Source organism: Dermacentor silvarum, chromosome 1 (assembly GCF_013339745.2).
Source record: "Dermacentor silvarum isolate Dsil-2018 chromosome 1, BIME_Dsil_1.4, whole genome shotgun sequence".
Classification (NCBI taxonomy): Eukaryota; Metazoa; Arthropoda; class Arachnida; order Ixodida; family Ixodidae; genus Dermacentor; species Dermacentor silvarum.
In genome coordinates, this window is record NC_051154.1 from 264,257,443 (window position 1) to 264,283,931 (window position 26,489).

At 48.4% G+C, this 26,489-nt stretch overlaps 1 non-coding gene across 1 annotated transcript; it reads right to left on the bottom strand.

The window, feature by feature from the left end:
• Positions 1-8,574: 8,574 nt before the first annotated feature.
• On the bottom strand, positions 8,575-8,656 carry Trnas-aga (transfer RNA serine (anticodon AGA)). Its single transcript has one exon. It is a non-coding gene; the product is annotated as a tRNA-Ser (tRNA).
• Positions 8,657-26,489: the final 17,833 nt, after the last annotated feature.

Below are 26,489 nucleotides of genomic sequence, written 5' to 3' on the forward strand. Positions count from 1 at the left end.
TCCCAACTTTTCTGCCACCAAACCTCCAACCGCCTCTTACTAATTTCTACAGCTGTCAGCTGACATGTTTACTTTGCCCGTGCTATCACTGAACCCAAGGACTTCAAGGAGGTCCGAGGAGCCTAGACTTGCAGCTGGGTAGATTTCTTCAAATTCCAATAAAACATGTTCCACCGTTTCTGTAGCTTTACCACAGCAAGCACATGCGGCTTCGTCCTTGTTGTACTTCGCTTTATAACTGCGCGTTCTAAGGCATCCTGATCTCGCTTCGAAAAGTAAGGAGCTTCCCTTTGAGTTTTCATAAATTGTTTCGTTCATGATTTCATTTTTTCCTTTGAGGTAGTTTCCTTTGAGATAGCAGGCTTCTTTTCCATTGCCGTCACCCATAATCTTGTCTCAGCCTCTCTCACTTTGCGTTTGACGTTCTTTGTTGCCGTGTTGCTGGCCATACCGGTCGCATATTTGCTGGTAGGCTTCCTAGTTCTTTTCCTCCACTGTGAGTCAATGTTTTGCCTGTACAAATACCTGAACACTCTTGCACCCCATCTACTTTCTTCCATTTTCCTCAGTCGTTCCTCAAAATCAATTTTACTCTGAGCCTCCCTTGCTTCAAACTTTGTCCAGCCCATATCACCCTGCACAGCTTCATTAGTACTCTTCCCGTGGGCGCCCAACGCGAGGCGTCCCACTGACCTTTGGTTGCCACCGAGTCCTGATTGTACCCCTGACTTCCTCTTCCCTTTTGCATTTCTCTTCCCTTTTGCTGTTATTGTTTTCTCCTGTGTCTCCAGATATCTATCGCCTTCGTTTATCCATATACCAAAGTATTTGTATTCTTTTACCCGAGGTATTTCCTGGCCCTGAATCAACACTGTTCACTGTTTTCATTGAATACCATAAAACCACATTTTTAACGCTAAATTTTAATCCTAGCTTCTCACATTCTTCTCCACAGATATCAGCCAGACGTTGCATATCATTTTGCTTGTTAGCAAGCAACACAATGTCGTCCGCATAAAATAAACCTGGCAGCTGCTGCTCAACTATTGTGCCGGCTTGTTTGTATGAGAGGTTAAACCCGATATGGATTCATTCTAGTGCTCTTTCCATCCTTACCACGTACATCATACACAGCAGTGGGGATAAAGGGCAGCCCTGTCTCAGTCCCTTGTTGATATCAACTTTATCCTCGCTCGTCATCCCTTCCCATTCAACGCAAACGGTATTTTCTCGGTAAATCTCCCTCAATAGCTGTATACAGTCGTTGCCTATATACCTTCCCCTTCCAGAATATTCCACAAAATGCTGCCATCTACGTTGCCATGCGCTCCGGTAATGTTTAAAAAAAAGCCACATATAGCGGTCTCCTTTCTTTTCTGGATATTTCAATACACTGAGTAAGGACAAATAGGTTGTCATCCAGACTCCTACCGCTTCTGAAACCATTCTGAAGATCTCCCTATATGCCATTATTCTCTGCCCATGCTTGCAGCTTCAATTTAATCGCCTGCATTGCTAACCTGTGTGTTCCCGATGTTATGGTCAGCGGTCGATAAGAGTGAATTTTATCTTTTCCCCCCTTACCTTTATAAATTAATTTCATCCTACTTTGTCTCCAACTGTCTGGTATTCGCCTACGTTGTAAGCATTTTGCTGCTGCTTTCAACAGAGCTTCCTTACTTTTTGCTCCTAGCACATTAATCAGTCTAACGGGAACCTCGTCTAAACCTGTGGCTTTGCGTTTAGAAATTTTCTCTTCAGCTTTCTTCCAGTTGAAATTAGTCAGCACCAACTCCTTTTCCTTCTGGTTCTCGTTCATTCTCTTTTTTCCCCTCAAAAACCACCTCGCCATTGCCCTGAAATGATGCGGCTGCTAGTTTCCGAACGTAATTTAATGCCGCGTCCCCTTCCAGTTTATTTCCATCTTCGTCAAGGATACGTTGCTGTACTGTTCCCAACTTCCTGCCTAATACGTTAATGCGGTTCCAAAATGTTATAGGTGCGGCCTTCTTTTTCTCACGTATTTCTGACAACCAGCGTTCACTTTCACCTTTAATCTTTGCTTGAACTAATATTTGAACCATGTTTTTTTTTCCCGCGGTATATTTCCCATTTTCTGTCTATTTCATCCTGCGGCAACTGTGAATTTTTTGCCTGTCTGTGTTCTCGTGATGCTTTCTTTCATTAGTCGATCGCCTCCCCTATCTCCCTGTTCGACCAGCTTTTCGGCTTCCTTTTTCCTTTCCAACAAGCATGTTGCTTCTCTTTCCTCATTTCTTTCGTCATTGCACTTACAAGCTCACCATATTCCCACTCCTTGCTTGGCCATTTGTCAAGTTCTTTCTCGACTCTTGTGGCTATATTTGATATTTGTTGATCGTTCAAATTTTGACTGGTCATTCTTCGTTCCTTGCTCTCTTTCCCAACTACATATCCTATTTACACCAACTACACACCGATGGATGGATGGATGCTTTGAGCGTCCCCTTTGAAACGGGGTGGTGGGTGGCGCCACCAAGCTCTTGTTATTATTTTGCCTAATGTCCTACCTTTATTTTTGAGAAACACACAAATACAAAGAATTCCAGGCATCAACCTTTTTGAATCATTACTGAGAACTCTGTTTCTGTATGTCTCCGTTGTTTGTGGTCTCCCTACTTTTCTGCCACCAAACCTCCAACCGCCTCTTACTTATCTCTGCAGCTGACATGTTTACTTTACCCGAGCTATCTCTGAACCGATGGATGGATGGATGGATGGATGGATGGATGAGGCTGAACCCTTTAAACCGGGCGGTGGCATACGCCACCTAGCCATGGCTATTAACATATTTTGTACTTTGTGGTGGGTGAAATTTCACCCCTGCCTTGATTTTATCCACCAATCAGATAACCTCTGTTTGGTTATTTCTACCCGCTTCCGATGATGATGATTTATTGGCATCGCCTTTGAAACGGGGCGGCGACAAATAGTCACCTAGCCTGCTTGATTTAATCAGGTATACTATACATGTTCTTTATCTAGCATTTTTGTATACCTCTCATTATTTTTCTTTTTCAAAAATTTACCTTGTACCGCTGCCTATGATTTTAAGAGATCAGGTCGTATCCATCTTTTCCCTGCTTTTTTTCCACCAGTACTCTAATCGTCTCTTGCTGATCTCTACGGCTGATCTGTTTATGTTTCCTTCCACTTTAAACCCAAGTGCTTCTGGGAGTTGCACGTTACCTACGGTTCTGGCTGGGTGGATCCTGTCGCATTCCATTAGGATGTGCTGAGTGGTCTCTGGATCTTTACTGCAGCATACACATGTCTCATCTAGTTCCGAATATTTGTTCCGATATGTTTTCGTCCTTAGGCAACCGGCTCGAGCCTCAAATAGCAAGGCACTGCCCTTTGTGTTATCGTACAGATTTTCCCTTCTAATTTCTTTCTTCTCATTCTTGTAAATCTCCATTGTCCTTTCCAACCTGCATTTGCAGCGCTCCTAGCGGCAGCCGCCGACATTCATCGCATGCGGTGCCAGCAGGAAGCTTAAGCTTCGCTCTTTTTTTTTTTGAGTGGAACGCGATATCATTCAAAAATCCCTGGCTACTAATCAGGCTTCGCGGCAACTGCTGCTTTCTTTTTCTCCAACTTCGCCTCCGCATGTGGCTGCCGTAGGGAGCCTACATGCAACGCTTTTGTAGGCTGCCGAAAGGCTGCCGAGGGTGCGAGCGCCATCTGGATGGTATTTTTGCAAGGAGGTCACCGCGGCGCGCCGCTGTACTAGTGGTAAAAATGCTGGAAAAAGGGCTCGTGTTTGAGTTTCCGCGTAAGAAAATAATGTTTTGTCGTATATTCAAATTAAAATCCGGCTCTATCACGTCTGTAGGTTGTGGTTATGTCGTACTTTATGACTTTTCTGACGCAGTTTACTTTGAGAAATTCGATTAGTTCACCAAAGCCTCTGCGCCACGCGAAGGGCCTGCGTGGTGGGCGTAGTTCGGGATGATTTCCTTGGCTGGACAACGCCCCCGATGCCGGCACAAACGCCGACACTGGATTTTCTGCGACACGGGCCCTTAACACTATCGCGTTAATATGCAATTCCATTATCAACCGGGATGCGCAGGCACATCTCAATTTTGCAGCGAAGCTATTAAGCGGACTTCTACGAGCGTTTCATGTGTCGATGGTGAAAGCCGACGGCGTGAGGCGGCGTTCTCGGTACCAAATGTCCATCAAAAAACTGCCAGCAGCCAAAATGCGTCGTAGTCGGCAGTTTTTTCTTTCGAAAGTGATTATCAGTAATTATAAGATACGAGTTATCTTACCTCTCTCGTATTACATGAGTAAGGAACTGTTGTCTTTTGATCACTTTGATTCTGCTAATGGTTTCCATTCAACGAAAAGGACTTTTGACAACAGCTTCATAATCTTCCGTTGAGCTTGTGTAATACTGTTCTGCTCCCCCTTTTAACATTGGTGGTGGGATACAGCCATAGGAACGTTTGCCAATCCCTCTGCGATTACTTGTGCGAAACAGCAAGATTACATTGACATTGATTCCATATTTTATTTATTCCCTACCACATTTCAATAATTTATTTTTCATTCATATATTTATACAATTTCAAAAAGACAGATTCCAAAAATTGTAACATGGTTACAGTTTTTAGAATCTGTCGCTGAATCGGCATGCAGAAATTATTCCCGCGACCGAATCTCTGTCGAGGCCCATAGAATTCTCCAGCGGGAATCACCAGCGACACCTTACATAGTCATCGCATGGACAACCGGCCACGAATATTTTTCACGGTAACCCATATGGCGCCCAGGACCGCAAAAAGAGCACGCCACACTGAGGATGGAACCTATATTCTCCAAATAAAACACTATTATAGCGATAGAAATTATATGAACACTCCAGGCGCATTTCCGCCATCGTCGTCGGCGTCCCTGTGATGTTCCGTATAAACCAAGCGCAATAACATCGTCGCTGTGGGTGCGGGTGAAAGCGTGCGATGGTGAGCCGAGGTTGGTGGCTCGATCTCGCGCATGCAAAGGAGGAAGGCGGTTAGGAAGCGTGCCGTCTTCAATGGCGTGCAAGGCACCGGGTGGCGTATGGCGTAAGGCACCTGCTGCACCGGTCCAAAATTGAAAGCGATCTGCGATGTGTGCACAGTATAGGCGCGCCGAGGGCTTCGCGTGCGCTGTGTTCTCCCGCTTAGTTCGCGTTGAAGCGAGAGGCAGCACAAAGGTCAATTCGCTCGCTGCTGCTTCCGCTTTTCTCCAGGCCAGCGTTCTGAAAGCGAGTGTTCGCGGTGGCACATGCTGGTTAATTTACATAGTAAGCGAATGTTTACAAATTTATACGGCCCATAAAACTAATATCCTTACATTACATAGCTTTCTAATAATTTCCTATCGCGATCGATGCTTCGTCTTTCGGGCGAAACAGCGGCTTCTTTTTCGACAGGATTTTCGCCTCTGACGGCACATTTACCCCCAGCCTTTAGAATCCCTCGCCCAAGAGAAGACGGTTCCTTGGCGATATCTACACCCTAAGACATTCCCCAATTTAACTCTCTTCCACGCAGTACGCCGCACCCTGAGCCCCTACAAAAGTCCACATTACGAAGCTTACGCATCCCTTAATCTCACAACCTGGGATTTCTTACGCACACACTCACTCCGCCCCATCCTCCTTTCCTTCCCCCATCACAAACCCCATACCCGTACAGTGGCACCAGCGTGACCAACGTCAGCTCGTGTAGTGGGCACGGGAGGAAGACAGAGCCGCGGGAGTCCTGTACTGAAGACCTCGCGCTCCTCAACACGCGCACTTCATCCACGCGCCAACAGCTATCGGCGTTCGCTCCGTACCTACTTCAAAGCGATGTGCGATCTCGGGTAGGGTACGACAAAAAGTGGTAACTGATTTAATAGTTTTCTTTTTAATTATTGAATGCGAAGCATTCTTGGCGAGCTTCAAGCTCTTTGAGGGTATCTATCTATCTATCTATCTATCTATCTATCTATCTATCTATCTATCTATCTATCTATCTATCTATCTATCTATCTATCTATCTATCTATCTATCTATGCATGTATCTATGCATGTATCTATGCATGTATCTATGCATGTATGTATGCATGTATGTATGCATGTATGTATGCATGTATGTATGCATGTATGCATGTATGTATGCATGCATGTATGCATGCATGTATGCATGCATGTATGTATGCATGTATGTATGCATGTATGTATGCATGTATGTATGCATGTATGCATCTATCTATCTATCTATCTATCTATCTATCTATCTATCTATCTATCTATCTATCTATCTATCTATCTATCTATCTATCTATCTATCTATCTATCTATCTATCTATCTATCTATCTATCTATCTATCTATCTATCTATCTATCTTATCATCCTACTCCGGCGGGGCTGGCGGTGCCTACCAACTTGATCTGCTCGGGATATGCGTATGTTCGCATTGCCGGCGTGGGCGGGGCATCGTCGTCATTCGAGCTCAGTCATCCGAATCCCACTTCTGATTCTCGCGTACTGCCTGCGCCGAGCCAGCTGACGCACGTGAGAAGATCCAGGTATGTCGGCTGCGGAACACCGGATGGTGGTTTCTTCTGCACGAATAGCCATTCAAAAGTAAGTTTCCCACCCCGTGCACACCAACCGGCTCCTGACGCTCACAAAGAAGCTCTTGGAAGACCACAGCTTCGCCGAGAAATATGTCAACTCGGACATTGCCTTCCTCAGAGGTTTACTTGGGCAGCTCGAGTATGGCGTACTACTTGGCGCAGAGGAAGGGGAACGTGTTCACAATGATCGAGCAGCTGGGCAAGCCGACGTTCTTTCTGACCGTCAGCATTTCCGAGCTCCACAATCAGCGCCTGCTCGAAGTTGTCGAGAGAGCAAAAAAGCCGATCGAAGCGCGGCGCCAGAGGGTCGATGCCATATGCCAGCACCTGCAAAATGCTTCGCACAACTTCGATTACCACAGTAAGTGGGATCTGTATAATTTTATTGCGATAGAAATCATATATGGACATTCCAAGTGAATTTTCGTCTCCGCCGTGATGTTCCGTATGAAGTCCAAGTGCGATAAGAATGACTGGTCAGCTCAAGGCTGCGGTGCAGTATGCTGCGAGGCTATCACTGCGTGTGGGAAGGAAACCGCGCGAATGTGAGCTGAGATGGATGGTGGGTTGATAGGCGCCGTCTTCCTGCGCGCCCCACGTGGGAAGTCACATGACAGAATGCGCACTACGGGTGGAGAGCAAGGCTGTCCGCGTGGGCTTAATTATTTAGCGAGTATGCGGCCTGGCGCATACTCACGAGCCGAAATTGTTGGTGGATTACGCGCGCCTGGCGTTGCAGGTCGCGTAATCAATGTTTCGGAGACGCGGTGAGAGAGAAAACATTTATTTGAACCATCGAGGTCGTTGCTCTTGAGGTCGAGTGATAGGTGTCCTCATTCCAGGACTCCACTGGCCATGGCTGCTTGACGAACCTGCTGGACGAGCGCTTCTTGGCCCGCCAGTCAGCTGCACCTACCCCCGCTAAAACGAGGTGCACCTGCTAGGCCTCTTTAAGTGTTGAGGTTTGCTCCCGCACCCGCACGATATGTGGAAGAGTGTAGGGCGTGTGTCGCCACCAGGGGCAGATGCCGCGATATGTTATTGGGTACATTTTGCTGTATCTGTGTAGGTTTGGGAATGGGTTAGTTTGGATAATTCTGAGAGCTACTGCCTCTTCAGTGCTGAACGTTTTGTGAGGGGGATGATAAATCGTGCGGTTGAGCCGCTGGATCTCGAAGCGGTCGCAGTAATTGGATGCCAGGGGCACGAAGGTAAAGGGTGGGGATTGATGGGATGATTGGCTTTGCCCCGCTCGGTTGCTTAGCACTCGAGCGAAGACGTTCACCGTTTCATTCGCCTCGAGCACCGCGTGGCCTGGGATCCACGTGATTTGATGGGATTCTTGCAGCCTCGGGCCTAGGATATATGAGCCGCCAGCAGCGGTGTTCGTACGTTGGTAAAGTTACAGCAGGCCTGTTGCGAGTCGGTAACGAGTGAACTTCCCTGCTCACGCGGTGCAGAAAGCGGCCGCACGAAGTGTTCACTTGCCACTGCCGACGCTCGTTATCACGCCATGCGTTGTAGCACTGAGTGCTACATACAACGCTGACGTGATAAGAAGCGTGACTGACAATGGCTCGTGCTTGTCTGTGCGCGCGTGACATGCATGCTTGTTTGGTGAGTTAGAAAAAGATTAATGCAATTTGTAGGGTCTATAAACTATGAACCTTAATTCGAATAATGTTTATTTTTTTACTGATATCGATCCTTCGCCTAAACTGCGGCTTTTCATTAGTAATATTTGAAATAAAAGTGTAACTACATGCACGAGACTGGCTTCACCTACAAAAATGGTCAAGATAGGGTAAAGAAAAAAAAACTACAAAAAACAGCCGCCCTTTGCGTGCCTTCTCCCTCATCACACACGAGGCATGCAGGCCTCGTGTGCCTCGTCTAAGTTAAAAAAAAAAATACAACCACGCAGTCGGCAGGATTCGAACCTGCGCGGGGAAACCCCAATGGATTTCTAGTCCATCGCCTTAACCGCTCGGCCACGACTGCCGCTGTGACAACAGCACGCAGTTTTCATGATTAAGTACAAATTCAGTTGCAGGCTGCTCTTTGCTTGCTTGCGTGCGCTGACATCACAGTTGAAATGGGCCTTTGACGTTTGCTCGAAGAAGCACTTTACTTTATCATGAGTTTATAGTCCGGGATTTCCTTGTACATAAAATTCACAAAGCAATTCTTGGGTTTTATGTGCATAAAAGCCGATCTTATTATGAGGCACACCGTAATGGGGGACTCCAGATTAATTTTCAATGAATGGGATTCTTTAACGTGCGGAAAACGTGAACAGATCTCATCGAATGTGATCTCTTGATATTTTCTGCGGGCGCGTGACACCCTGCTTGTTTAGTTAGTAAGCAAATACTTAGTGCAATTTATATGGCCTATAAGAGATAGACAGGAATACAAACTTTAATGATATGCAGATGTTAGCCTGGCCGATCATCTGGCATGCTTCTCTAGGTGCCGGATGATAATTAGGATATACACAGTGATCACACATACACACAAACAGAACGTACAGTCATAAGCACACACGCGTACTCAAGAGAGATATTTACAAAGTTTTGTTAACACTTGTGACCCGCAGGAACACCAGCCACGCTATCATGGCACCTATAACGCGCAGGTGGTGCTTTGCCACTCACCGAGAATGCGCCGCAGTTGCAAGCTCAAGTCGCATCACAGGTGTAGTGCCGCTTTCAAATACAGTCTCTCTGATAAGTCAAACCACTCCGAAAGTGACCAAAACTCATAATTTGCTAATTGCCTTGCTTACGCTTGTGCGCGACGAAGTTGACTAATCATCCTACATGTCTCGAGCCGCTTTTACAGATTAGGATAGGAATAAACTTTATATGTCCAACAGATATGGCTGTTGGTGCCCGGGGCTAGGCTGCCAGGGGTCCATCGCCGCAGAAAAATCTCTCAAGATCCTCGGCAATAGCCCTGGCCCGCTGGACGGCCCACTCCTGGTCTTCGGGTGCCTCGCTGAGGAGGGCGGCTTGCCATCTCTCTGTGAGGCGCCCGCCTTCAGACGGTCCTGATGTTGTCTTCTGCCTTCCTCTTGGTGCTTCTTGCTCATGGCGTTGACATTCCCAAAGGATATGGGCCATATCAGCCCGTTCGTGCTCGCACCAGGGGCAGCCGGGCGATGGGTGCCGCGCGGGCCACAGGCGGTGCAGGTGGTAGGGGTTGGTGAAAGTGCCTGTCTGCAACCGCCTCAGGTCGACTGCCTGGGACCTGTCCAGCCGCCCGTGGGGTTGTGGATATTTCTTGCGTTCTTTCTTCTAGTGACCAAGAACCTCTCGGTACGAGGCCGGAAACTCCGTGATGTCGCGGTTGGCGTCCCCGTGGCCCCCAGCTCCATCCGCCGCGATTTGGGTTGTGTTGGTAACTCCTCCGTTGGGGCCCCGCTCAACAACGGCGGCGGCTGCCCTCTGGGGGATCGCGTCGCGGCGGGTAAGCTGCCTCGCGACGAGATGGGCGCGCTCGTTGTGGTTGGGCGGAATGCCGGTGTGTCTTCGGCCGTTGGTATTGTTGTTGTCGTTGTTGTCGCGGCTGTTGTCTTTGGTGGTGCCAAGCTCCCCGACGTGCGCGGGAAACCATTTGAGGGCCTTGTTCGTAATCGTGCCGGACACGAAGTCCCCGACTCTGGCGTTGAGCATGCGCGCCACATCCGCGGACACCCAACCTTTGGTGTAGTTCCGGATAGCTGATTTGGAGTCGCTAATGATCAGGCTATCATCCGTACTTCCGTGGAGTACCGCGAGGGCTATGGCCATCTCCTCCGCTGCCTCGGCCGACGGCAGCTTCGCTGATGCCGTGACTCGTATCCTTCCCTTCGTATCTACGACTGCCATGGAGAAGGCGGGCGCCGACGCCGTCGGCCGGCTGTGTCGTTGATGTTGGCGCTTTTGCTGCTGCCATTTTTGTCGTAGTAGTAGTAGTGATGGTGGTGTTGGCATCTCCGGTTCTTCTCGCATATTCTGTTGTAGTGGCGGTGGTGGTTGTCGTCCCTCTTCGCCGCCAACGTTAACGGCGGGCCGCGGGTACCTGGCTGCATCGACGAAGAGGACGCCTTCTCGTCTTCCGTGCTCCTCGAGGATTGCTACCGCCCTGCGTTTACGTCGTTGCACGTCATGCACCGGGTGCATGTTCTTCGGCATGTTTTCCGTCTGTATGGCGTCCCTGACCTCCGGTAAAAGCGTTTCCTTCAGTCCCCGTGCCTCGTGATATCGAATCCCGAGCAGGTCGAGGATTCGTCTTCCCGTTCTGGTGCCCGACAGCCTCTCCAGCTGCGCGATTCTCTGCGCCTCGGCGACCTCCTCGAGCGTGTTGTGCACGCCCAGCTCGAGGAGCCTGTGGGTTGGCGTGTACTGGGGTACCCCCAGGGCGGTTTTGAACGCCCTGCGGATCGCCACGTTCAGCTTGTCGGTTTCGCTCCTGTTCCAGTCGGCGTACGCGGCAACGTACGATATATGGCTCAGCGCGTACGCCTGTATCAGCCTCGTCACGTTGTGTTCTTTCATCCCTTTTCTCTTGTTCGCGACCCTCCGCACGAGGTGCGTGGCAGCGGCTACTTTCTTCTGCAGTCGGGAAACCAGCTCGCGGTTGGCACCGTTCTCTTCCAGCCACAGGCCGAGCACTCGCAATTTGGACACCGTCGGTATTAGGGTCCCCTCCCTCGTCGTGACGTGTACGCCCAAACGACGGGCGTCGAGCACGCCCTGCGGGAGGGGTCCTTTCTTGCGCGGTCTGTGGAGTAGGATCTCTGACTTGTCGGGTGAGCAGACGAGTCCCGTGCCTTCAAGGTGCCGCTCCACCTCCCGGACGGCCCGCTGCAGCCGGTCTTCCATTTCGCCGACGCTCGTGTTCTCCGTGGTCCACACCGTCACGTCATCTGCGTAGATCGTGTGATTGATGCCCTCTATTGCATCGAGACGCTCCGGCAAGCCGATCATGACGAGGTTGAAAAGCATAGGGGAAAGTACTGAGCCCTGCGGCGTTCCCGCACCGCCCATTCGGACCGTTCGTGGCGTTGCCCCGTCGATCTTGACCGTCGCCTCGCGCCCATTCAGGAAGCTGCTGACATAGCGGTGGAACCTCGCCCCGAGATCGAGTCGGCTGATCTTGTCCAATATGGCCAGGTGCTTCACCGTGTCGAAGGCGCTCTTGAGGTCTAGCCCGAGTAAGGCGCGCACGTGCGTACTCGGAGCGTTCACGACCTGTTCCTTGATCTGCAGCATGGCGTCTTGAGTGGAAAGTCCCTTCCGGAAACCGATGATGTGGGTGCCGAAGGCGTCCTGCTTCTCGAGGAGCGTCGTCACCCTGTTCAGGCAGGCATGCTCCATCACTTTCCCGACGCAGGACGTGAGGGAGATCGGTCTCATGTTTCGGACCTCTAGCGGTTTGCCCGGCTTTGGTATGAGTATAACATCCGCGGACTTCCACGCTTGCGGAATTCGGCCATCCTTCCAGCACGAGTTGATGTACTCGCAGAGCTTCTCGATGGCGTCGTCGTTCAGGTTTCTAAGGATTTTGTTGGTGATCCTGTCAGGACCAGGCGCCGATTTGGTCTTCAATAGCTGGAGGACCGCTCTAATTTCCTGCACGGAAAAGTCTGCGTCCAGCTCCTCGTTGGGAGCCCCGCGATACTCGGGGTGACTCTTCCCTTCCGGTCGAGTGAGGTGCGTCTGCACGATCTCCTCTGCGAAGGCTTCAGGGTCGTCCTTGTACTTGTGTCGCAGCTTGGCCATCTTTGTACGGGTCGCCGTTCTGGTGCTTCCCGGGTCGAGCAGGTGCCTGAGAATCTTCCAGGTGCGTCCCGCGCTCATGTTCCCGTTCATCGTGTCACACAGCTCCTGCCATTCTTGTTCGCACAGGCGGCCGCAATGCGTCTCGATCTCCCGGTTGATTTCAGCGATCTTCTTGCGTATCTTCCTGTTGAGTTTTTGCTTATTCGCTCTCCGTTGCATGGATTTCTTGGCCGCAACGAGATGTGCCAGCCGGCTGTCCACTCTGGACGGTTGGGGAGCGTCGTCGTCCCCAGCTCCGCGGGATCTGTCTCCTCCTTCTTTGGGGGGTTCTTGTCGCCAGTCCGTCCATTCGATCTCATCGGTGGATTTCTCTACGTCCGCGAGTAGTTCTCTGCACCATTCGCTGATGTCTTTAATCGGGCCCTCCTTCTTGTCTCTTTCTCTATTTTTCCGGAATCTATCCCAGTCCACAATTCTGGCCTTTCGGCAGACGTCCTCCTCGCTTTCATTCTCTCCCACGGTCACACACAGGATCCTGTGGTCACTCCCCAGGTCCTCGAAGGAGTTCGACCAAGTGACCATGTCCGCGCCCGACCAGACGGATAGGTCGGGGGATGTGTCGCGGCACACTCCCTGTCCGATCCTGGTGTGCGAAGCCGGTTCGTTGAGTACAGTCAGGCCGAGCTCGTCCATCAGCCCGGCTAGCCTCTTCCCTTTCGGTGAGTCGGCTCCGTATCCCCATTGAGTGTGCGGCGCGTTGAAGTCTCCACATATCAGCAGGGGATTGGAGGCGGCCTTGGACATCGCTTCGCGAAAGAGGGCATTGAAAGTGTGAGTGCGGTTTCTTTGCGAGGGGGAGCTATATACGTTGAGCACGAAGAGGCCTGGTCTTCCTTCTTCCACTACTCGGCACGACTTCGATCAGGACGTGGTCTATGTCCGACTCTTCATGGAGCACGAGTTCGTGTTCGATGAAGGCCGTCCCGCGCTTAACCAGGGTGCACACCCTGACGTCCCTCCCCATGCATTCGAAGGGGGGACCACACGTAACATAGCCCGGGAGCTGGGCCCGGTCGAAAGGTTCTTGCAAGGCAATCACGACAGGAAGTTTGTTATTTGAAAGCGTTTTCATGTATTGCACCATCGTTGCTTTTTTGTTTTTGAAGCCCCTGCAGTTCCACTGCCAGACTATGCGTCTGTTGTCGAACTTGCGGAACACAGCCATGATTGTTATGCAGAGGTGTTGGGGGGACACAACTGTCCGTGCGTCCCTCCTTCCCCAGTGCGGGTGGTGTTAGCGTTGTTGCCGCTGGTGAGGATGGCCGGTACATTTACCGCTTGGGGTGACGGTACCCCGGCCTTTCCGGGCAGGTGGTGGTGATGTTGCTGTTGCTGCAGCTGCATCGTCCCGCGTTCCAGATCTTCGATTCGGTTATTCATGGCCGCGAGTTGGTTGTTGACCGCTGCGTACTGCGCGTTCCGTCCCGCGTCGGATTCGTTCAGCCTGGTCAGTAGCATGTCAAACATTCGCTCCGTTTTGTCCGTCAGTTTGTTCACCAGTTTGTTACAGATTAGCAGCAGCTTTAATAAGTTTGCACATACTATATGCGTAGGCCATTCAAACACTGTTGCAGTAGCACCGCATTCGGGGCAAACAGCCCCACATGTAATAATATTACTGTCTTCCAGCGCTTGTCCGACTGTTATCGTTGTCGCATTTGGACAGCCGCTCTTCGCGTGCCTTCTCAGTCATCGCACACGAGGCAGAGGTTCAAGTTATACTAAGGCAAACGCAAGTTGTGCTGCTCTTCCACCCTCAAAGGTGTAGGCGGGCGGAAAGCGAAGATAAAACGTCCCTTCGAAAAAAATCTGATCTGAATAATGCATTTTCAATTAAAGACAGGTGTTGCAGAGCTTTGCGGAGAGTACGACAGTGAATCGTAACTTTCGCAAGGCGGTACAATTTCTGTAAAGGCATCCCTGACCACCATATGCTCAAGCTGCAGGCACCACTCAAACCAGGAGGTCTGCGAGGCCAAATTTGCTTAGCAATTTTGTACTGGGGCGCACCAGAACGATGGGGAACTGAGCGTGCCCAACACGCACCAACATGGTTCCCTATATATAGCTTCATTGCTGATATGGCATGATTGCTTTTCGTTTTATTTTATTTTGAAATATTTGTAAAGTAGTTATCGGCGTAGTTCGTTTCTCTATGTCCTCTTATACCTCTTTCGTCTACAGCCACGCAGTTTTGTAGGAACTTTCCTCTCACTTTTCTCTATATTACTCGTGATAGTTTATATTTCTTCCATTGCCCCCGGGTAGTTCGTCTGTCCACAGAAAAGTGGAACAGTTCACATGCCGGCTGCAGTTTTCTTTTCCTTTTCACCTTCGTGTTTACGATGAGTTAACACTGTTTTTGTCCACATCATGTGACCAAATATAGGCAGATTAACGAAATGCACACTCTGGACAATTACAACCTCGAGTGTAGATTGATGTCGAAACACCCCTTTTGCACCCTTGGTTTCTCTGAAAATTTGAAAATGGACGCATTTGTTCGCAGAAATCCCTTAGAGCACGCTTTCTTTAAACATGTGTTTTGTGCGAAACATACACCTTACAGTATTTAAGGGTGCTCGGGCATTTCAGCAAGTGAAAAGCCATAAGTGTCTACTTCCTAGCGGTTTTCGCCAAATCATTGTTCGAGCACGTCATATGCTCAACACCAGGCTCAGGATACCAATCTGATACTTCATGTCCATGACATCCCCGGTGGTGAAGGGGAACGACGTAGCTTTTATTTTTTTTTCTACTCGGTGGCCTTCATTTAGCTTTTTACCACTGGTTTCTTTTAAGTTTGAGGCTCAATGCTGTTTTACAGATCAGCTGCCAATCGGAGCGAATCATAACGCCGCAGCCAATCTTAGTTGTTCAGGCGCATGTTCTTTCTGGGGTATATCATTGTAGCCGGCGCAATAACATACGGAGTAAATCTTTGCTTTTTTATGGAGTAGCGATTGGAATAATGATACGCAGGTGCATGGCGGAGCAATCTTCTATACCGATAAGAACACAGCGTTTATTGTGGAGCTGTCGCGGGGCCCCCGTTCGTAAATTGAAAAGACACTACTCTTCTTTTAAATTGTTTCACCTTGGCGTCGATTTCTAGATAAAGGGAAGCATTCAAAAGCGTGGCCTCAGCCTAGTAGAGCGGCATGTGGCGCTACGGCATGCATTCTTAAGGTTCTGTATTATTCACACTACTATAGTGTAGGCGGAGTAGTCGAACGGTATAACTTAAAAAAAACTTATGTGATTTTACGTGCCAAAACCACGATCTGATTATGAGGCACGCCGAAGTGGGGACTCCGGAAATTTGCACCAACTGGGGTTCTTTAACGTGCACCTAAATCTAAGTACACGGGTGTTTTCGCATTTCACCGCCATCGAAATGCGGCCGCCGCGGCAGGGATTCGATCCCGCGATCTCGTGCTCAGCAGCGCAACACCATAGCCACTGAGCAACCACGGCGGGTGAAAGGTAACTTTTCCACTTAGCACTTTGTCGGTATACACAGTTCAAATCCACGCAGCCCGGCTTTTTTTTTTTCGCTTAATGTTTTTTTTTAAGACGTCTCGGAATGCACTTCGGGATTACTTCGGCGTACGTCCGAAAGGCTAGGATAGTGATCGAATAAAAGATATAGCTCTAAATATAAAGCGTAGTGTGCATTTTGGCAAAATACGTTAGGGAAAGGGTGTAATTCCAAAAAAAAATAACCCTTTCAAATGGGTGTATTAGTTGGCTTAAACACCCTTTTCTTTGGGTGTAAGGGGGTGAGCTGTATAGATATACACGAGAAAGCACCTTTAAGAGTGTAATTTTTCCTTAGTGTTATCGTTTTTCAGAGTTCTAAACACGAAGCGACATTTTTTCTTTCTTCTTTTATTGAATTTCCAGTTGTATGCTACTGAAAGTAAACCCGGACAGGAACCCAATGAAACTTTTACCGGCTATATCGAGGACATAATCGATCTCTGGAGGCGCGTCGATGCCTCAATAAGAGAAAGTGCCAAAATACAGCATATCATGAAAGGTGTCGACGACGATGTTTTTCAAATGCTTCTTACGAAGTCCCCTGGAACGGTGTCAGAAGTGGTAACCCTTGCCACAGCTATGAAGAATTGAGAAGGCAGCGGGCTCTCACCCGACGTTCATTCGTGACTGACCAACCACTCACTGCACTGGACGTCATGCTTGACCACTCATACCTTCCCGCACAAATGAAATACTTTGTTCGTGAGGAGGTGGCTTGTCAGTTGTCTCTCCTGTCGTTTGCTCAGAGTAAGGAGCTCCCCCAGCAGCAGCAAATGCAGCGACCAATCCCGTCGGCTCCCGTGCTCCGACAAGTCATTCAAGAACAGATTTCCGAGGCCATGCCGATGCCCATTCAGCAACACCCTGTCGCCGCGCCTCTTATTTACGCTGAGGCAGTGAAGCGGCAGCAGCTACAACAGCCCTCGCCGTTCCATGGTGTGTCGTATGCTGCAGCCCCGACTCAGCCGTCAGTAACATGGGCTGCCCCCATCGCTGCAAATCCCTGGCGAAAGCGCGACAACCAGCCGATCTGTTTTGCATGCAGCGGCCCTGGTCATATCGCCCGACATTGCCGTCTTCGCGCGCCAGGGTACTCAGACGATGTTCACAGAACTACATGGATGGTCCCCGATCTCGTTATGAAAGTCCGGATCCCCAAACAAGCAAGTCTTCTCGTGACTATCCGCAAACCACGTCTCGTCGCTCACTTTCACCCCACCGCCGCTCCTTGTCGCCCATGCGTCGTCGGCCAGCCCTTGAAAATGAGGGAAACTATAACCCCCGCAGTTCATAAGGCAGGAACTGCGCTGTCTAAATGCTCAAGTCCTCGAAGTTTGCCGTCGAATATTGTCGAAATTTTTGGAGAAGGCACACATGCATATGCTCTTGTCGATACCGGTGCTGCCGTTTCTGTTATATATGCCAAACTTTGCCGCAAGCTTCGAAAAGTGACCACGCCTCTTGATATGATGCCCTTACGTACAGTGAATGGAGACCCTGTACGGTCTATAGCCGCCTGCACTGCCCGACTTATCATCGCTCAAGAGCACTATATTATTGAGTTTATCGCCCTTTCATCCTGCTCGCACGACATCATACTTGGCTGGGACTTTCTATCGCGTAATCACGCCGTTATCGATCGTGCCAGATCTGAACTTGAGCTCTTCCCGTTGTGTGACCCGCCCTACAACCACACTCATCAAGCCACACACAAACTAGTCGTAACAGAAGACAGAAATTCCGCCGACAGCAGCTGTTTTGCTCCCCGTGTTCTGCAACAGCATATGTGATGACGCTGCATTCTTTGAACATTCACGCCTCCTTCTCAGTCGGAAGCCACTTCTTCTGCCTTATTCGACCCTCTCCATTTCGAATGGAACAAGCGCTCTCTGCTTCACAAATCCTCTTCCGTATCTCATCAAACTGCTTAAAGGTGAATCCCTTGGATCCGTGCAACCCATTGATATCGGCCAAATTTTTGCCCTATGGCAAGATTCATCACGACGCGCCCTCGACGCCGACAGTGTTCTTAACCCTTCTGATGTACCAGCTGCCGACCTATTCAATTCGTCGATCGCAGACGGACTATCGCCATTTGAACACTTTGCTCTTTTCCAGCTGCTCTACCAGTTCCGCGACTCTTTCGATGTTGTGCAACGTGCCCTTGGCCGAACATCTACCGTTGTTCACTACATCGACACAGGCTCCAACTCGCCAGTGCGACAACGCCCATACCGTGTCACCACCTCGGAACACCAAGTTATTACGGACCAGGTTGATGATATGTTTAAACGCGACGTTATTCGCCCTTCCAAAGTCTGTGGGGATCCCTTGAGGTTCTCGTTAAAATAGGGATGGATCGATTCGCTTTAGTGTGGATTACCGGCGCCTAAACAAAGTCACTCGGTAAGACGTGTACACTTTACCCAGAATTGACGATGCCCTTGATTGCTTACAAGGTGCCGAGTTTTTTTTTATCGTTACATTTGCGTTCCGGGTATTGGCAGGTGCCTTTAGCAGATGCCGACCGTTCAAGGACAGCCTTCGTCACGCCTGACGGTGTATACGAATTCAATGTGATGGTCTTCGGCCTATGCAATGGGCGTGCCGGCCACCTTCAAACGCATGATGGACTCGGTTCTGCGGGGTCTGAAGTGACACATGCGTCTCTCCTACCTCAACGACATTGTTGTCTTTGCGCCAGATTTCGGAACCCATCTTGAACGCCCCAACCATGTTCTGACGTGTCAGAAGAACGCCCAGCTCCAACTGAACTGGCTTTGCTGCGCGAAAACTTACAATTATCGGTCCCGTCGGATCAAAGGACGGTGTACTTCCAGACCCGGCTAAACTACGCGCTGTCACCGCCTTCCCCAAACCGACGACTCTAAAGCAGTTACGAAGCTTTGTAGGGTTATGCTCCTACTTTCGCCGATTTGTGCCTAACTTCGTCTCTATAATCGCGCCTTTGACCCAACTTATAAGCAGCGCCACCAAATCTCTCGTCATGGTCTTCCGAGTGTGAACAAGCCTTCTCCACTCTTCGCCGGCTCCTGACATCACCTATACTGCGCCACTACGATCCTACAGCCGCAACTGAGGTTCACACAGACGCCAGTGGTGTCGGCGTCGGTGCTGTGCTCGCACAACGAAAGCCTGGGTTCTCAAAGTATGTCGTCGCATACGCCGGCAGAACGCTCACCAAGGCTGAGTCCAACTGTACCGTCACCGAGAAAGAATGCTTGGCAATAGTCTGGGCGCTTGTCAAGTTCCGCCCATACTTAAATGGACGCACGTTTGATGTAGTTACAGACCATCATGCATTATGTTGGTTGTCTTCGCTGAAGGATCCGTCATGTCGCCGTGCCCGCTGGGCTCTTAGATTTCAAGAGAATGACATCCGCGTTATATATCGTTTCGGACGCAAGCATAATGATGCTGATGCACTGTCGCGGTCACCACTATCCCCCGAAGCTGCGTCAATATCCACTGTTGACCATCTATTGTCAGCTCTTGACGTCGACACCGTCTCTTCTGGACAGCGCCACGATCCATGGACAGCTTCGCTCCTTGTCGTTTTATCCGAAGCACTCACCCTTTCGTCCACTCGAACACTGCAACGCCAAGCTTCGCACTTCCTCATTCGTGATGGCCTCTTGTACAGGCGCAACTACTCGCCCAATGGTAGGAATTGGCTCCTAGTTATCCCCCGAACGCTGCGCTCTACAATCTGCGGGTCCTGTCACTCCGACCCGCAATGTGCTCACGCCGGTGTCTTCAAGTCCTATGAACGCTTACGCATACGGACTGGGGCGGAATGCTTCGCTTTGTCCGCAAGTTCATTCGCGGCTGCCACGAGTGTCAGCTACGAAAACAAGCACCGCATCCTGCCGAAGGATCATTACAGCCGCTCCCGTGCCCAGACCTCCCATTCGACCGCATTGGAATTGACCTGTATGGACTTTTGCCTTTGACCACGGCGGGAAACCGATGGGCTATCGTTGCTGTCGACCACCTTACACGATACGCCGAAATGGCTGCTCTTCCCACGGCGACAGCACAGGACGGCGCCTGTTTCATTCTCAATCGTTTTGGGCTTCGACACGGTCCTCCGCGCGAATTTCTCAGTGACCGTGGCCGCGTATTTCTCTCCGATGTAATTCAAGCACTTCTACACCAGTGCAATATTGTACATCGGACGTGTACTGCCTACCACCATCAGACGAATGGCCTGACTGAGCGGTTTAATCGGACACTGGGCGACATGCTTGCGACACATGTTGCATCTGATCAAACAAACTGGGACCTGGTTCTTCCATTTGCGACATACGCGTAGAACACCGCTACGCAAGTCACAACCGGGTTTTCCCCCATCTTCCTTCTGTACGGTCGCCAGCCGTCGCACACTATCGACACGTTGCTGCTATATGTGCACGTTCGTGTTGGAAGCCGCCCGTTACGCTGAAGATTGCCGACAACTAGCCAAGCGCTTTACTACGGCCGACCCACAATGCCAGAAAAACGCCCGCGATCACTACCACACTCTTGTCGCAACGTTCGCTCCTGGAGCACTTATGTGGCTGCATGTACTGCCCTGCGCTCCTGGTTTGTCGTCCAAACTTTACTCTCAAATTATCATGGTCCCTACCGTGTCGTCGAGCCTACCTCCCCCGTATATTACGTCATTGAACCTTTTACGCCGCCCGGCGACCATCGTCGACGTAGACGTGTTGTTTACGTAGACCGCCTCAATTAAGCCGTACTTCGACCATCTTGTTTCCACCTGTTAGATCGCCAGGGGCACTATAACGTAAAATGATTCAAACTGCTTTGATTCCAATTTCTGCAGTCAGCCTCGACGATTGGCGAAAGCATTTGCGGGCCACTCCCAATTTCACCTGTCTGTCCCACGACGTCACGAAAACCGCAATATCTCTCCATGTGATATAACGTGTAAACACTGATTATGCAACCATTAAACAGCGCAAAAGAAAAATAATCATTCCTTATTCGACGCCTTTTCACCATTCGCCCTCTGCTATTGGTCCAAAGTTTTCTGGCTACGCCCACTTTGCCCGTATGTCACGTGACGTCACAAAACCACGAAAACTCACACGTCAAAGTGACGTGTACGCGAAAAAAATGCATTATTATGCCGAACAAAACGGAAAAATTTTTTGGAATAGCCACAGACTGCCCCGTTCCGAAAGGAATAGAAGATGGCTGCCCGCCGATCACACAGGCCATCGCTACTCACACCTGCCGGTGAGCATGCATTTATTTGCGCATGATAAACCTTTTCGCTTGGCAGTAAATCGTTATCGAGCCCTTTCGACATGCATACGACATCGCTCTGTCAACTCTTTCTTGCTGAGGATCGGTGTTAGCGGCATTATTATCCTTCCGTTGCACGCCGCCGTGATTTTCGACCAGCGACCGCAAGCTAAGTAAGGCGAAGCGGACCAATCGGAGAAGCCGGCACCAGCCTCTTCATGCGGTTATCTATTTTCATTGTGCAGGCTCGGCCCCATCGAAACCCTCTCCACTAGAGCGTGCTCCTCGCCTCTTGTCAGCCAATTACATAAGAAAAACCACTGAGTGTAGACAATGTTATTGGTTTTCAAAGCGAACAAAGGTGACCTCCTATAAACGAGGAGAGTGTTTGATTGGGTTCTTCAGACAACGCTGCGGGTCACCGCCCGATGCTTGCGTTGGTGATTACGTAAATTTGACGTCAGGACTTTGGAATCAAAACAGTTTGGAATCATTTTACGTTATAGCGCCCCAGGATGGCTTCACCTTTCTCGACGGGGGCATTTATAATGAAGGAATGAAGACGATGACATCCTGGGCTCAGCGATCATCATTACGAGCTGAAGGCACGAGATCGGCGTTCGAACGCCACCATCTTGTTCTCCCTGAGTACTTTTCCTAGCTACCACCTGTTTGTTCGACTCGTCCGATAAACCTCTTTACAATAATAATAATAATAATAATAATAATAATAATAATAATAATAATAATAATAATAATAATAATAATAATAATAATAATAATAATAATAATAATAATAATAATAATAATAATAATAATAATAATAATAATAATAATAATAATAATAATAATAATAATAATATTAATAATAATAATAATAATCAATCAGCCATGTTTATTTAACGTGCCCAGGAACAACACTAAGGTGCGAGTGCTGGCGCACGCATACATTACAAACCAAAAAACAAAACACTGTAGGAGAGAATCATTAAAAAATAAGTGAATAAAAATAAAAATTGTGGAAAGAAGAGAGTACGGACAACAAAACGCAAAGTAAACACAAAACAAAGAAAAGGAGGAGAAGTGCACTTGAACAATCCATGAAAGTACAACACAAGGCAAAGCTCAGAAAAGAACGATGACAAGGAGTTATGAAAGATATCACGATCACGAAAGTAAACGTTATAAAGACTCTGTATCCTGTGGACAGTTGAGTGTTCGTGATGACAGGCAGGAACATGGAAAGGTCTATGTTCTCTGGTGATCTTGCGTGGGATACGAAACATGACACAGCTGAGTAGTTCGGGACACGTGAGGTTACCGCGAATGAGTTTGAAGAGAAACAGAAGGTCAGCGCGATTACGTCGGTCAGGAAGTGAGGGCAATGACAACAATCCAACAGTGGTGGCACAGGGTGCAATGTCCAGGTTTGCAGAGCGGTGATTATACATGCTTAGAAACTTTTTCTGGGCACGATCTATAATGTCACTGTTGGATCTAGAAGAGCCATTCCAGATGACCGACGCATATTCGAGTTGAGGAAGACGGATGGTTGTGTACAATTTGCGGAACGGTGTAGGAGACTTGCATTCCCTCAATAGTCCGCATACAGAACCAAGAGAGCGCATACCCCGCATTGCAACACGTTTAGTGTGAGCCGAAAAATGTAAGGTTGCATCAAAAAGTACACCAAGATCATTGATCTCGCAGACCTTACACAACGGCACAGAATCTACAGAATAAGAAAAAAATACTTGCTGTTTTGCGTGTGAAAGTCATGGCTTTGGTCTTAGCAGCACTCAAGGTAAGGTTATTATCCTTGCACCATTTTGAAAAGGAAAACAGGTCAGACTGCAGGGCGCGAAAGTCATCAACAGTGTGAATTTTCTTTAAAATCTTGATTTCATCGGTATATAGAAGGAAAGAAGAGTTCCGAATAATAGAAATAACGTCATTATTAAAAATTAAAAAAAGAAGTGGTCCTAATACTGACCCTTGAGGGACGCCGCTAGTTGCCATGTAAGAAGAGGACGTCTGGCCATTGACGTTAACATAACACGTTCTATCAAGAAGATAACTGCGCAAGAGATTCACAACTGACGAGTCAACATCAAAGTGCGTAGGCTTGATCAGAAGCAGCGAGTGGCTGACTACATCAAAAGCCTTGTTGAGATCACAATAAATGGTGTCAACTTGCCCCCTTTGAAGTACCGGCGTGGAGATTTGTGTCATGAAACTTGCAAGATTTGTGATAGTGGAGTGGCCGGTGAGAAATCTATGCTGATTCGGAATGAGCGAGTTCTTCACAGTAAAAGACAATATGTTGTGAAGAGTAAGCTCAAAAGTCTTGGACGCAGCACAGAGAAGAGAAATTGGGTGATAATTCGACACATCTGATTTACATCCTGACTTAAATACAGGGAAAACACGAGCAGTTTTGCACATGTGATGGAAAGTGGAAGTAGTCAAAGAGTTATTAAATATAGATGTCAATACTGGAGCAAATATACTGCCGTAAGCTTTTAGAATTGCGGAGGGGATGCCATCAGGGCCACAGGATAGGGAAGGCTTCAAGCGCTTAAGGCATTCGTAGACAAGCGTTTTATCAAACAACACCGCACTAGATATAGGAACCGTCGTGTGCTGCTGACTGACACCAGCGTTGAAACCTGCATCTTTATATAAGGAAGAGAAATGGACTGCAAAACAATCCGTGACTGCTTGGACGTCTGCCCCTCTTGAGTCAAGTAAGCGAAAACCTTCTCCATGTTTATTGGAGCGCTTACGGATATACTTCCAAAATTCCGCCGGCCAGTCAGAGGCGCTCTTTTCCAAGAATGCTAAATGAGTCTTGATCCCGCTTATAGAGACGTTTACAGAGAGCCCGAAAAACGCGCAATTCTTCTCTGCACTCATTAGACAACGGAATTCTAGATTTTCGGTGTGCGCGATCTTTATGCTTTAGGGCAATTATGAGTTTAGACGAAAACAAGTGGGGACATCTAGAGCGTTTAGACCTGTACTGGGGAATCTATTTGCGCATACTGCTCAAAACAAGCTCCGTAAACTGATCTACTTGATCATTAACATTGCTTTTGTCTGTAACCAGTTACCAGTCGGTGGTGGACAAGAAATTATAAAAACCAAGATAATCACCACGCTTGAAAGCAAAGCGTGGGGATTCATTTACGCCACTGGAGGAGCTCTGCCTCAGTGCTGACACAGATTTGAAACTTATCGGTACGCAGAAGGAAAATTTCGGAACGAGAGACATCTAAAACATGAGCATTCGAGATGCAAAGATCTAAGACGTTGCCACAGAAATTGGCGATGTATTTATGCTGCTGAAGGGAACAGAAGGACAGAAAGTCCAACAACAAGCTGCATTTCTTCTCTGTGTAATGATTGTAATGAGAATATCTAAGTGTGTTCCAATCAATACCTGGTGTAATAAAATCACCAAGAAGAATTACTTTGTGCTTTACTATCGGAGGATATTACACTTTCAATGGAAGAGATGACCTCATCATACAAAACAGGGGAAATATTCGGCTGTACATAGAATGATCCAATCAACAATTTTTCACGTCGGGCTAGGCTGACTTCTAGCCCCATATCGACTCCCGTACACTTTCTATATCGATGCGCCGTACACATCTCAATGAATTGTCAACTGCGATCAGTACGCCACCACCTTTTGGTTGAGATCTACTGAAGTCCCGGTCACTGCGGAAGACGTTGTAGTGCGGTGGAAAGAAGTCTGAAGACGAAATGTCACCCCACATCCAAGTTTCAGAAATAACAAAAATTGGAAAAGAAGATGAGATTACATTGCAAAAAAATTCACGTGCTTTGGTGCGAAGTCCACGAGCGTTTTTGTAAAAAATGTCCAAAATACATGCCACTTTTTTCCTTGGGAGTTATTTCAGTAGCATGAATCATGTCATCGTGTAGCACACCACGGAACGGCTTGAACAAGCAACCCATTGGCCACATTGACGGGTCTTTCAGGCGCTTAAGGGCATTGACAGCTTCATGAAAAGAAGAATACGATTGATATTTAGTTCTATGTTGCCGGGAGGAGAGGGGAGAAATATTCAAGGCCTTTAAGTTATAATAATAATTATAATAATAATAAGTAATATGTGTGGCCATATACTACTTCTCTAGACATTTCTTTTATACCTGGGTTCGCAAATGAAAGTATATTAATGTAATAACACCAAAGCATAGACTGGAACACTTCCTGAAGCCATACAAACGAACAAATGGATGTGATATAGCTGTCATGAAATTTGAAATCTGCTGGGGAGTCAATGCTTATCCAAAACAAACAAGGCACGAATAGACGAATAAGAGATGAAGGGCGGTATATTGTCGCTTAGATGATGTAAGCCTTCAAATTTTTGAACATATTCCCCTTGGCGCATATGACATGTTTATTTATCACTAGATTTTTTTTATGTAAAGATAAATGTAAATGGGAGAAGAAACAGCTTGCCGCTTATGAGAACCGAGCCCACACTTTTCGCTGAAGGCGTGGGTTCGGCTCCTATAGGCTCCTACCTACTCCTACACACCCATTTTTTTTCACTGTCTCTTGTGGTGATGATGATGACGATGATCAGCTTATATTTATGTTCACTGCTGGACGAAGTCCTCTCCCTGCGATCTCCAATTACCCCTGTGTTGTGCTAGCTGATTCCAACTTGCCCCTGCGAATTTCCTAACTTCCTCACCCCACCTATAGTTTTCTGCCGTCCTCGACTGTGCTTTCCTTCTCTTGGTATCCATTCTGTAACCCTAATTGTCCCCCGGTTATTCGTCCTACGCATTACATGGCCTCTTATGACAATAATGCCTAAAAACGGAGGCTGTGGTAAACTTGCCGTTTGCATGGCTTTTAGGGCTGTTTGAATACTGGAAACTTTGGAATAACAAATCGAATTCTGTCCTATTCCATTGGGTTCTGTAATGAAACAGCCACTATTCCGACGGCAGTGGCGTTTGATAAATATAACAGGCGACGATCGCAATGGGCAGATGCCACAACATGTGTCTGTGGCAGCTTATCATCGCTCCGCCAAGATAGCGGTGACAAAAAGCATGGGGCTATACGTGGAATGCCGAAATCATGTCCACTTTTTTTCTCAAGAGCGTCGCACGTTAGTGCACCAGCTCGACGGGGA